Consider the following 14,390-nt stretch of genomic DNA (forward strand, 5'->3'; position numbering starts at 1 on the left):
TGATTGTGTTCTGTATCAGTAGTCACTGAAAAGTATTGCCTGCTTTCTTTCCAGAATACTGAGTTTTCTATGAGCTCTTTAAACACATCCATCCTCATATCTGATCTTATCTTACTGTTATGTTTTTCTATGTTGCTCCAGATTGTTTTCTACTTGGATTGGGATTTATATGCACACACTCCCTATTCACTAGTTTCTCCCTGTGCCTCTAATAACTCATAAATAATGTCAGTGTTTTGTGGCTTCAATGAATTAAATTTTAAAAGCTGTTTCAAGTGTAATTCTTAGTGTCTGTTTCAACATGAGTGACTAAAATCATCTTTATTAGAAATCAGTCAAAGACTATTTACGGGTTCAGATCCCTCAATTCTAATGTATGAACTGTCCTAAGATGTACCTCCTAAAGATGTGATGTATTTATGCATGTCTTTCAAAATGATGCAACCCAGTAACTATCTTTAAAATGTCACAGCATCTATAATGTTTTATAAACAGGCAAAACTCATTGATTTCTGGCTAAACTTAGTCTCATGTGTGTATGTTGCTAAAATATGTGACTTTGTTTAAGAAATATTGAAATGAGAATTCTTTGGCACTTTTGCCTTGTGTATGCTAGGTAACTGTTCTGAAACTACCAAGACACACCTCAGTTCAAATTAAATTTTTATATATATAAACATTCTAATCATCCTAAATATATAACTATGTAACTAACATATAACTAAATATATAAAATATATACAATATGAACTTTTATATATGTGGTTATCAGGATGATTAGTTTTACATTCTTGCTTTATGTTTTTTTCTAGAAACTGAGGAAAAGGCCTTAAGGTCAGACATAGGCGAAGACTACAGACAGGCAGTTAGCACTTCCCTTGGGAGCTTACTTAGAAAACATCCAAAAGGGCACGGTACTTTTGCTCTTTGCCTTGAACACTGGCATCTTAAGTTTTTAAAACTTGAAATTTTATTATGGAATTTTGCACTGATTGTGACATTTAAAGGAAGCTACAAGAAACTATCATCATCAACATAATCATCTTTATCACGTGTTTGTTTTTCTTGTTTTGAGACAGTGTCTCTTTATGTATCTATTCCTGGCTGTCTCAGACCTCACTATGTAAACCAGGCTGGCCTGGAACTCATACAAATCTACCTGCGCCTGCCTTCAGAATTCTGTGATTGAAGTTGTGGGTCACCATACCCATCAATATTAGTTATCTTTATGACAGCGTTTTGTGTCTTTGTAAACATTTTACACAATATATAAACCTGAAAAGAACTGTGAGAAAGGGCAGAAACAAAAATAAGAAATAAATAGCAAATGAAATGAGGAATGATTAAATACCTGAACACAGACTTTAAAAAGCATCTTCACTTTATCAAAACACAAGCATGATGAACAATGCTGCCCCCAGTGTAGCTTTCTGACTTATGCGTGGGTGCTGTGGGTGCATATGGTAGACAGATGTACGTTGTCCCATAGACTGCAATTAATTCTGTTCCTTGAACTAGCTCAAGAATGCTGGGTCTACATGCTCTGTATCCAATTCCTTTCCTGATTCAGTTACACATACTGTACCACCCTAAGGAGAATTTGCCAATTACTCTCAAGGGTTTCCAAACTATGTCTTCTTAAATAGAACAACATATTCAATTTAGTACACAGTGTTCTCGCTTTTGAGACAGGTGAACAGGAGTAAGCACTGAACTCTCCTGCTGACTATTCTGTCAGCTTAGTCATGATCCTGAGAAGCTGCCAGATCCATGCCCCTGAATGGAGAACAAGATTTGTGACTAAGCATAACAGAGGAAGTATAAACTAAAATGTGGAAAATTAAAAAGAATTTTAAAATCATAAAGTTTGGGGGGAGGACAGTGAATGAATTTTGTTTTTATGTTTCTAACCTTTGAAGTGGAAGCTTATTGCTGTGAATATGTAAATTTTATTTTTAAAGAAAACGGAAAAGTGTAGTGGAAAGAATAGATTACCACTAATTGCTCTCTCTAATTGCTTCCTGTTCCCAGAGCACAAAGCCGATGACATGCCCTGGTTGACTTACAACTTGTGCCTTAAGCTTGAATACATTGTTTGCCCAGTGATACATAAATGGGTAGGTTGTCTTGATATTGGTCATACCAAAAATAGATTGCACTTAATATTTCATGTATTTGATTCTGAATATAAAAGATTTAGTCTACAAAAAGGTTGTGAATTGTACCCAAGCTGTGAATTATATCCAAGCTGTGAGGCACAAGATACCTTTATCAGATTTTCAACTCAAAATGTTTCTCTCTCTCTGCTCCTCCATCAAGGACACATGGCCATGAAGCCCCACAACAGAGTTTTGTGTATAAAAATTATAAGCACAACAATGCAGGAGCCAGAACGCCCGAGAGCTCAGCACAATGTTTGTATAGCATCTAGAAATGCACTGCTTGGAAATCAGGAATCTTACCCAGAGCTGGCACAGCAGCTCCTACTCTGCATCTTCTCTGTTCCATTTGGTAGTGAGCTCACTCTTCTAATCGCCTAGAAAATGCCTTCAAAATTATTCTTTTTTTTTTTTTTTTGGTTTTTCGAGACAGGGTTTCTCTGTGGTTTTTGGAGCCTGTCCTGGAACTAGCTCTGTAGACCAGGCTGGTCTCGAACTCACAGAGATCCACCTGCCTCTGCCTCCCGAGTGCTGGCAAAATCATTCTTTTATGTGCTTTTCCTATTTCTATACACTTTCCTTCCGTGACCATAGAAGGAAAAGTTAAGATTACTCTAGACCTTTCTTCCTCTTACACTGCATGTCTAGTCTTATTGGTCCTCTTACAAGAGTTCCACATCCTCAGACTTCCCGAGTGTTCCAAGACCGGCCCACCAGCATCTGTTTCATGGCTTATGGTGGGGGTCTTCTGTCTGTTTTTCTGCAGCTACACTCCTTTCCCCTGGCTGTTTCTAACGTGAAAATACCATGGAACTTACTCTTCTACCTGACACCACTCGTGGCTCCCCACTTTATTCAGGGTGTGCATTATAATATTTTTAACCTTGTCATTGTCTACCATCCTTCTAACTTGCCTATTTGACTTTGGTGTGTCTTCTATATTTCTCCCAGTGTCTTTTCATTGTCTGTATCTGTTTTTTTCCTATATAGGTCTCTGATTTACTAATCACCAGTCTTGAGGCCTGTGCCAATGTAATCTTGACACTAGGTTATTTCATGAACATCCTTTTTTGTAACCTCCTAAGATGTATTTTATTGTGCATATTCATTATTCAAGGAAATATGTTACTTAATGCTATTTTCATGCAAATATATACTACACAATGACCATATTCCAATATACCCCCTCCCCTTTTACTACTTCTCTCATTGGTCCCCTTTGTTCCTCTAGACGCTTTGATGTCTACTTTCATCTTAGCACCCGATTTTTAAATGCAATACCTTTCATACTTGATTTAAAATTTCATATTTTCCGTGCTTGATTTTATTATTTTTCTTAGCAAATACCACTTTCTAGTGTGGCTTTGCTTATTTTGTTTGACTTGTTTTCTATACTAGACTGTAAGTTCTAAAGGGCACGAGTTTTACCTTTTCGCCTCATTGATATATCTCTGATGTCTAACATAATGCCTAAAACAGAAGATTCTAGAAATCTATGGATCTACGATATGAATTGCTGATTTGGGAAATGAATGCTCATATGCATGCCACACCTCCATAAAACTAGAAACAACATCCTAGAGTTTTTAGGATAGTGTTCACAGTCTTCCCCCAACCCTCTTCCCTGCTCATTTTCATTTATCTCTCAGTCACCTCCCCTAATGTAGATTCCAGGGAAGCAGCATATTCTGACTTAAATGGTCATAGAATCTTCTTGCATATTCCAGAAACTTTCAAATCATTCCATTCTAGAACTTGCATGATTTTTCAGCTCATCTATGTTTTGTCTGTGTCAAAGTTCATCTATTTTTATAGCCAGATAGTATTTTACTATATAATAGAGCATGTAGTGTCTATTTATTCTTTTGCTGACAGTCACCTACACGATAAATAAAACCAATTTGAACACTGATATGTAAAGAGATTTTTTTTAGTTTGTTTTCTATGTTTTAAGCAGACTCCATGATGAACAATCATAAATTTAATAGTAACTATTAACACAGCATTAGCCCTTTCAAATATGTAATTCATAATTATGATTTATTTTAGAACATTTTTCATCCCCAATGGAAACCCATTATTAATTGATTAAATCTGCCTACTCAGCCCAAACCATATCCCTAGCAACACCCATCTATTGCCTGTCATTGTAGACTTGAATATTCTTTACATTTCACAAAAGCTTTACCATACACTATGTGCATTTTATAATTGAAATGTTTTATTTGGTATTATGTTTTTCAGCTCATCCATATTGGATATATTTATACAATTGTTTCTAGTTGTAAGATAGTATGTCATTATGTGAACTATATCATGGAAGAGAGGCACAGACTGTTCCATATCAGCTACCAAAGAAAATATAATTCATCTCAGTTTAATAATATCAACATTAAATCTAGAGCAGCCGCTTCTCCCATACTTCCTTTAGTTCCTATGAGATAAAAGTTGGCAACAAGGCAAATCAAAATATTATTAGCAAATTACATTTGATTAAAAGGAAATGGAAAAATCTGTGTTTGAAGAATTAAAGCTGCCCATTAATAAAGTACCTTGTTCATGTAACCTATATGTGGGACTGGGAGTGGCTAAGAGCATCTGTTAACACATATGTGCATAATAACACCTTATCCTTTTGTCCTGCACATACTCGCTTTCTCCCTTCATGTGAGAATATGTTTATTCTTTACTATGCTTATTTATTTTCTCTTATTCCTATCTTTATTATGCAGTTATTAAGCAAAGTTTTATAAATTGTTAATTCCTAAACTTAAGGGTTTTTTTGTCCTTAAATATATCTGCAAAGTGTAGCTATGAAAATAGTTAATTTGCATCATAAAAACTGGAGAGTTACCTACATTTTTGTTTAAATTCTTTATTATGGATGTTACATATTATAATATATGTATTTGTTATTCATATAAACATTGTCCTGGTCTCCAAAAACCTGAAACCAAAGATCCTTGGAGAAATGGCTGGTTTTCAGACAGGTGCAGAGAAAGTAGAAGATACATCATGTCCAAAGCTGAAGAAGCTCTAAAATAACAAACGATTCTGGTGTTATGGGTTAGGAGAGCCAAGTTGTAATGTGTTGCAACAACAAAACCTCACAGGATTTGAGAAATGTGAAATGTGAGCATATGTGAGACCTAGGAGTCCATCTTGATACATAAGAACAACCAAAGAAATCATGGCAGCAGAGAAGCACATCTTCCTTAGAAGGCAGTCCTCAGTGGAATGTGTAGATCCTTACACTCTACCAGCCCTAGCTGACCCTGGCCCCCCTGTGTGCTGGCAGCGAGGTCAGGTGGATGTCATTGCATCCTGACAGGTTGTAGTAAGAAGTGCATTTCTCCTCCATGACAAACTTTCTCCTCCTCAGAATCTCTGTGTAGTATTAAATGAAAACATCTGACCAGACAAAATACCTGAGGATTATTTCTCAAAACTATGAAAGCCATGAAAACCAATCAAATAAAGTCTGTTGTACTCCAGAACAAGCTAATGAAAAGCAACAACTGTGTGTGATGTTACATACTGGAGAAAATCTTAGAACAGAAGAATAAAGACATCCATGCACAAATTAGAAAGGTATATATAAATCTGGAGTGTAATCAATAAGAAAATAACACTTGATATCCAGGCTTTCATAACTGTTCCCTAAGGACACAGCATGGTAACCATGGAAGAAATGGGAACAGGAAACTGTGTCTCCATCACAGCTTTTTAAAACTAGAATTACTTTAAAGTAAATATTTTATGCAAAAGAACCAAAGATTAATTTCTGTATTCCACTACTTTTAACATTAACTGTTTTTTTAATTTTTTAATGGTTTATTTAATTTTATTTTATCTGCATTGGTATGAAGGTGTCAGATCCCGTGGAACTGCATTTTCAGACAGTTGTGAGCTGCCAGCCATGTGGGTGCTGGGAATTGAACCCGGGTCCTCTGGAAGAGCAGTCAGTGCTCTTAACTGCTGAGCCATCTCTCCAGCTCCTTAACTGTTATTTCTGACCATGGAAAACCAAAGTTTACTTTCTCCCCTCCCCTCCCCCGACCTCATCATCCAAATATATGCTTATTATACTTTCTCAATAAATATTTGCATACACTGGTCATTCCCTAAATAAACCATAAATAATTATCTTCCATTTATGTGCGTGCTTCTTTTTTCTTCTTTCTTCTTTGCTTAATTCTTATATAGTTGGTACTATATACTATATATATATTCTACCTCTAGCTTTGCGTGGTGGTCTAAGTGCCTGTTCAGGATGCTCGACTGTGTCCAGTGTTCTATTTATTTCTGCCTACATGGTGAAGCATCTGCTTTACATCTTCCTTCACCACTCTTCTCCATGCCTTCAGCCTGCCCCTCATTTTCTGTACCTTTTGTTGTTCGTTCACAACTTTGAGAGAACATAGGATCTAATAAATTACTAATGAGATGCCAGTTGGAGATAGAATTTTGTGACCTGTGTATCTGAGTGTGTCTTTATCTCCCACACTCTTCAGCATTTTAAATGGACTTTTATGTGGTATCTAAGATGTCTATGGAGAAACATAAAATACATTGCAAACCTTTTTGTCTGGCCTCTGGTGCCTTAGAATCTCTTCCAGTTCTCTAGACTCTCCTTATGAACCCCTGTGCTCTGTAGTCTTTTGATTTCTTTGTTTCCTTCCTTTTGTTGTACCTAGTAGATCACCAACCTCCAGCTTTATGTTCTTCAGTTCACAATTTTTAATAATTATGTTTCTGTTTTATCTTTAAAATTCTGTATTTATTTTCTTTCTGTAATTCTTTAGAAATTTTGTAGGGACCTTTCTACACTGATATGCCTTCATATGTTTTTATACTAACATATTTATATTCTTAGGAAGTTTCTATATTTATCTTCTAAGATCTTGTTTTCTATATCTACTATCTTACTCTTTAATTCCTGAGTGATGAACTTGTTGCCACCATTGCTCACTTTGCCTCTTTCTATCTTCTTCTCATGTGCAGTCTGTTAGATTTTGCTTTTCCTTTTCTGCTTGCTTTGGACATTTTAACATTAAAGACTTGGGCTTTGAGAAAAGTTTTAAATATGAGTGTTGCCTCATATTTAAAAGTTCAAAACTAAAACATGGACAACCAAGTTGGAGAAGCAGGGGGCCAACAGAAGAATGCAGAATAGTTGCTCTCAGTGGAAGAAAATACTGATGTAAAAAAAAACAGAGGATCAAACTTGATACATTGCAAAACCAGATTAAAATAGAATGAGACTTTGTGGTTGTAACTTTTAGGACTTGTAAAAGACAATACCCCATAGCAAATACGCTGCTCCTATGGCTCTTGCAATCTTTCAGTCCTCTCTTCTGCAGTTCTCACTGAGCCTTAGGTGCAGGAGTTGCGTTGGGATGTATCGACTGAAACAAAGTTCCAAAACTCTGCATTTTTTTTATTAGTTGTTGAAAAGAAAAAAAAAATTTCTGCCTCCTCCCCATTTCCCATTTCCCTCCCCCTCTTCCCACACATCGCCCCCTCCTCCACTCCCCTCCCCCTCTCCCCCTCCCCTCACTCTATTCCCCCTCCCTCTCGAGAATGAAGAGAAGTCCAAAAACTCTGCATTTTTAATAGGTTGTCGTTTTCTGTTATGATGTCAATAAAAGTTTCCTTTATGAGGGGTAAGGAATAATCTTCGTCATAGTAGATTATACCAATTGGCTATCTAATATGAAATGATCAGCCCCCAAAAGATATACATTCAAGGAACATTATATACACAGAGCAGGTTTCCATATTTAAGAATATGTATATGGGTATGTCAACAATTAAAGCAAAGGAAACAATGAACTTGATAGGAACAAGGGGTACATGAGAGGGTGTGGACGGAGAAAAGAAAAGAGAAAATGATGTAATTCTATTATGGTCTAAATTTTTTTTTAAAAAAAAGTATTTACAAAATAGAATGAAGAGGCTAAAATAAAGGAAAGAAAAAACATAAGAATGTTCAGCCTTAGAGAGGAAACTCAGGGAGAGCTGGTGCTCTATGTATCAAGGTTTACATCCACAAAGTGAGAGGATCAAACTCTGTCAGGCAGCTGCCTGGCTTCAGCTATCTTCTGCAATCTCTAAGAGATCAAGACAGTTACCCACCCCCAGTTCCTTTGAAAGTTGTTTTCACCAAACTGCAGCATTTTCAGTTCACTAAACAACACCTTCTAGCATTTCATTGGTGAACGAGCTGAAGCCCCAAGCCCACACTTACTAATGCTCTTGCCACTACACCTTCTAGACAGGGATTAACAAGGATATCAGGAGGGTTGTAGCACATGCTCCCTAACATCCTTTGAAGTCCCCCAAACCAAATGAAAAGGAACATGACAGCTCTTTGGAGAAACAAGATGTGTGTTTATCTAACTCTGAAAATGTCACTGAAACATGTCACAAAAGCTGCCTAACTCGCTGAAATTGAAGTGTATTAGATTTTACACAGCCAAAGGATGACAGTGAAAACCTAGAGACAACCCCCTAAAGACATTTCATACATGCGGCAGAAAATTCCTCAGTGCCAGAGTACTTTTTGTTCAAAGTACTTAGAAACATTCTTCTGAGCTCTAGAATTACAGAATTTAACAGTATGGCTATAATGTTTTCTCAAAAAACACCACACACGTACTGGCTTTGTGGGAGCCTAGGCAGTTTGAATGCTCACTTTACGAGACCTGGATAGAGGTGGGCAGTCCTTGGGCTTCCCACAGGTCAGGGAACCCTGATTGCTCTTCGAGCAGATGAGGGGGGGGGGACTTGATCGGGGGAGGGGGAGGGAAATGGGAAGCGGTTGTGGGGACGAGGCAGAAATCCTTAATAAATAAATAAATTAAAAAAAAAAACACCACACAAGAATGCTCTCAAATTCTAATGATTCAAGACTAAAAAGCAAATGTCCTTTTTGTCTCTGTCATGGAGACCATAAAAGTTAAGTTACTCTTATTTTTTAATATCTTTCTCTTAAAAAGCAGCAAACTATTTCTTCCATTTTCAGAGGAAGAAGAAACAAAGATAGATTCTAACATGAAAATAAGGCTGTATTTTAATACAAGTATTTTCTTTCTAGTCCTATACAGGGATATTAGTAAGGAGATGACACAGTTGCATTAAATGGGCATACCATGGGTTTAGAACTGCAATTCAGTATGTGAGATAATTTTGTTTCTTAACAAATATGGTTATGATAAGATATCCAGTTTCTGAGAACTGGTATGCAAGGGCACACACTATTCTCATTATGGTTTTGGTTGTTTTTATATCATTACTCTCTTTATAGAATTGTGTTCTTTAGGAACTCAGTATATAGCTATACACTTCATCTCTTATATCTATCTATGCTGTAGGTACCAAGGAACTGCTACCTGACTTCCTAAAAACTAGAAAGTAACTTATTGAAGATCAATTGGAAATTTACCATTATAATCAGAATCAGCAGCACGTGGTATGGTTCCCTTTCCAACACCATTTCCAATTATGTGTTCCAGTTCTAATATATTTTCTAATACATGCTTCTCGTGGATCAATTAGATGTTCTTTAGATAATTCATTCTTTCACTTGCATTTTCAATTCTTGAAATTGCCATCAATTTGGAAAATGAAGAAAGCTTCTTAAATCAAAATAAATTTAATCTTACTAAATTGAAAATGAACATTATTTGACAATTTTCTCTTCCTGATACTGCTGCCTGAAGGACAAGCTTTCACATAGATCAGAGGAGTTGTTTGGAACTCAGCATCACATTTGGGCTTGAACTCCAGGTCTACCACTGTCTGGTTCTGCACATCAGGACAAATCATGTGACAACTCCTAACCTCACTTCCTTAACTTGGTGTTCTTAACTTGCAAGAGGATAATATTTAGTCTGTGGTCTCAGAGAGTGTAAATAGAGAAGGGGGCGTGCCTTCACTATGTCACATTCATGAGGCAGGTCTCACAGACTGTTGCATTTATGATACCCAGACTTCTGTGTATTCTACACTTGACCATGTGATGAAAGGAAGTGGATTAAGAAATTGAACTGACTTTCAACGTTTCCCAAAATGATCAACGTGTACTGGATTAGCTGGGCATGGTGGCATGTGATTTTCATTATAGCACTCTCATGGAAGAAAATAACAGCTCTGAATGATAGGTTACCTTGATTGTTTGATGCCAAGAAGTCAAACATACTTCTTCATAAAACTTTGGTACAAGTGAATTATAAATATGAAATGTTAAGTCCCTGGAAATTAATTTGAACTTTACATTTTTATAATAAAAGATCAACCAAAAAATCAATAAATTAAACAACTCAAGATTAAAATCTTATTTTTTTCTCTTGATCAAATATATTTGATTACCTTGGAGAATAACTGAAGTATACTCTCACCAAAATCTGTAATATAAACTTATAATGTTCTTCTTAGAAAGAAAAATAAGTGTAGAGAACTCTTCCCTGGGGAAAGAAAAGTTGTGATTGCATAAAAGTGTGATTGCATACACACACACACACACACACACATATATATATGTATTATGTATAACTTGAAAAGAACCTGTGGAATCTGCTGTTTCTGACAACCTGAACTCCATCTCATGATAAACATGTATGTTTAGGGAAAGAATCAACTCCAGAATGTTGTCCTCTGACCTCCACTCACACTTTGTAGCATTCACAGCATACACATACATGCACACATGTATACATATACCCTAAATAAACAAATAAAAATAAATTTAGTGTTTAAAATTAAAGCTTGAAGATAAGAATATATTATTAAAAATTAGCCATAATCAATCATAAAAACTTCCAGGTAAACAAACAAGAACATGCAAATATAAGACTGTGTAAGCCAGTTCCATAGTTGTCACTGACCACATTGTCAAACAAACAATATTCCAAATATCTTCTGCAGTTATATGACTGATGCAAGTTTATTGTATTCCATGAAGTATGCTTCACAGGTTGAAGTAATGAAGGAAACATTAAGCACAGTTCAAATGGGTCAGACTTTTGAAACTCAATGGACAGTTCATTGGTTAGATTCATACAATTGGCTACTGATAAACATAGCTAACTATATACAATCTTTATTCTTGCACGGGATGCCTTATCAAACTTGATGGTAAAGTTGTTGTTAGTAAGAGGCAATAAAAGGTTTTGACAAGATAACTTAGAATAATTATGAAAAATATAAGTGATTCAGCATATTATTATACTTTCAATGGTATCTAGTGAAAAATATGGAGCAATTTCATCTTCCCGGGGGAAATGCTATGTAGAAAAATGAGGAGATCAGAACAAGACTAAGCTGTGCTCAAGCTACATCTCTGCCTGTTCTCTACAACCCATCGGAATGAATTATTCAGTTTATCTGAATCTTATGAATAAAATCAGAATGCAGAATGATACCTATCCTTAAGCATACAAGCAAAGATGGATACTTCCCTTTTATTATGAGTTTCTTTTATTCATTCATCTTTACTTCCCTGACTGTCTGGCTTGTTAAACAAAAAGAAAATATTTCTATGCATTTTATGAGGAAAAATGCAAACCTCTTTTACAGAAATAATCCAAACAGTCTCGTAGAGCCGAGGCAGACTAGAAAAGTAAACATCTGCAAAGCAAAATTGCCACAGTTTCCCCTGATATGAAGCCCAGGCTTGGGGATTTTTCAAAGACTCTATTTTCAAAAAGCTGCTCATAATCCTTTGACCACTAATATTTATGAAAAAGACTTCTTTGTATGGTGTGAAAAATACATTCCTTGTGATATATTTTTTTTACATAGTTTTATTCTTTCTGAGTTATGCAGGCATTTGAAGAACAGTGGGGGCCTAAGTAAAGATATTTTACTGTCCTAATGTCCCAATCTTTGCAAATCTTGACTTCTCGGGAGCAGCCTTTGAAAGACATATTCCAGCACGTCAGATGTGCATCGTATCCTGGCTGTGATGTTACTGGTATAGAATAACAATATACGAGGCTGTTATTTTAATACATATTATGTTCTTACTTTATGCCTTGTATGTCACTAAATATGTCAGATGCATATACTTTTTAGAGTACCATTTTATTCAATTTTATATGCAATCATCAGCTAACAGATTCAGTGTGGCAGCGTAGTTTTAAAAGGACTTGTTTCCTAAGCCAGGCCTCACTTGAATGCAGACTCTGCCATTCATTAGTTCTGTGACCTAGAAGAAAAGCAATCTAGCCTTCAATTTCTTCAACAGCAAATGCAACTTGAAAGTGTATCTTAAATAGCCATCAAGCTAGGTAGATTAAAAACTTAGAAAAATGCCTACTGTGTAGTCATCACGAGAGTGTTGGTAGATACACTAAATAATGCTATCGGTATCAGGTGCCCTTGAGAGTAACTGGCTAACTAAACAGAAACAACAGAACACTGAGATAAATGTTGCTGGGGCCACTTTTCTTGACGAAACATATATCGTTTTACCCCTGATAAGGCACTGAGGGCAAAATAAGTGATGGATTTTACCCAAATATAGCCCAGTGAACAAATAAATTTCCTTGGGTTACTTAGAGAGCATGGGTTCTTCAAAGACTGCATCACCAAATATCACTCAAACCTGGGTGAGGGTCCCTGGAAGATATATTCTTGGAGGATTTGTAGATAGCACATTGGAGATTCTTTTCCTCCAGCTTTTAGGTAGTGCTTACAGAATCTCCAGAGCAGCCTGTCTCTCTATGGTCCTCTTCTGTTCCAAGTCCTGCTTCCTCTTCTTTTTTAGTTCTTCAAACTGTTCTTTTGTTGGCAGTGACATCAAACCCAGTAATTTTTCCTGCACAAATAGTATAGCTGAATAGCTGATCATTCTCTGTAGTCGCACAGTGTTTGGATGTGGTGAAGGGTCCTGGTTCAAGCCCAAGGATAAGATCTTCTTACTCAGAGCATCTGTTAGCTCATCCACTTTCTGCACTTCCACACGGAGGTCATTGGCATGCTCCAGACTGTAGGTTGTCTCCCCAGCATTTAAAGATGCTGCCATCCTGATGTATTCGGGAGCTTTCTGGTCAACTTTCTCCATGCAAAGTCATAGTTTCTCGTAGAGCTTCACGATGTAAGGCGTGTGCTCCTTCTCGTCCATCTGCTGCTCTCTCTTGAGCAGCTTGTCCTTGCAGTGTATGCAGCAGCGGATGCGGTCATCATCCTTCTCGTCCAGGACTGAGCTGACACTGCTCATGCTACTGATGCTGCCCCAGCGGGAGCCATGGACACTGTTAGGTGACTGGTTGGGGCTGGTATGGGTGCTCAGGGAGTCCTTGCTGGCACTGGTAAGCTTATTTGCCAAGGGCAGGCCAATGAGCTCCATACATTTCTTGCACATGATAGACCCACAGAGCAGTGGTGATGACGGTTCCGGATGCTGAACTTATTCCCACAGTCTTGACAGAAAGGGACATCCTGGTCATTGACCCAAGGCACCACAGACTTTTCTATTGCTCTAATCTTTGAAGTCTCAGTATTTGCTCTGTCAAATGCAGTGAGCTTCTCCAACCTGATTATTAATATGTTGACTTCAACAACATAGTGGTCAATTCTTGCAGCACGATGTTTTTTGAAGTCAGAAAGATGGCTTCTCACAGCACCTTTAATTCCAGCACTTGGGAGGCAGAGGCAGGTAGATCTCAAGGCCAGTTTGATCTCAGAGTGAGTTCCAAGACAAACAAAATTGCATAGCTAAACTCAAGCTCCTGGGGTTCCCACATGTAAGGATCAACCCCTCCATAGCTGAATGACTCATATCCTTGGGCCCCTGGCTCCACTCGATCATCCCCTTCGCACTTCAGCAACTTGTTCTTTGCTTTCCTAGCCGTCTGAACAAGATTTTTAATTTGTCCTTTGACATCACGATCTTCTAAGTGCTCGTCTTCATAATGTGACTGAAGTTGGTAGAAAGACTGAAGGTCCTTCAGGCACAAAGGGCACAGGAAGCCTTCCCTCACTTCCCCTGGGTCATCAAGAGAAGACATAGTTGTGCTTCTTTCAACCCCAGGAAGGCAGGAACCTCATGCCAAGACAGCTTGATTCCTCCCAATGGAGCAGGATTCTGGCAGTGTTAGCTTAAGCAGGCAGCACTGGATAATTGGGAAGTGACATTGTGGCCTTGGATGAGATTTCCTCTCTTTAGCAGGAGGAATCTCTACCTCATTCCAAAATGGTGATCCTGCCTCCAGGAAGCCTCAGAAT

General features: G+C 37.3%; 1 protein-coding gene and 1 pseudogene across 5 annotated transcripts in view; one reads left to right on the forward strand and one right to left on the reverse strand.

Moving 5' to 3' along the window:
- Grid2 (glutamate ionotropic receptor delta type subunit 2) overlaps nt 1-14,390 on the forward strand; it is a 1,406,062-nt gene that overhangs the window by 1,188,805 nt on the left and 202,867 nt on the right. The window lies entirely within an intron of this gene.
- Nucleotides 12,856-14,173, reverse strand: LOC121432370 (annotated as a pseudogene).

Source organism: Microtus oregoni, unplaced genomic scaffold (genome assembly GCF_018167655.1).
Source record: "Microtus oregoni isolate MIOR12 unplaced genomic scaffold, Mior012 000002F_ref0000024, whole genome shotgun sequence".
NCBI classification, from domain to species: domain Eukaryota; kingdom Metazoa; phylum Chordata; class Mammalia; order Rodentia; family Cricetidae; genus Microtus; species Microtus oregoni.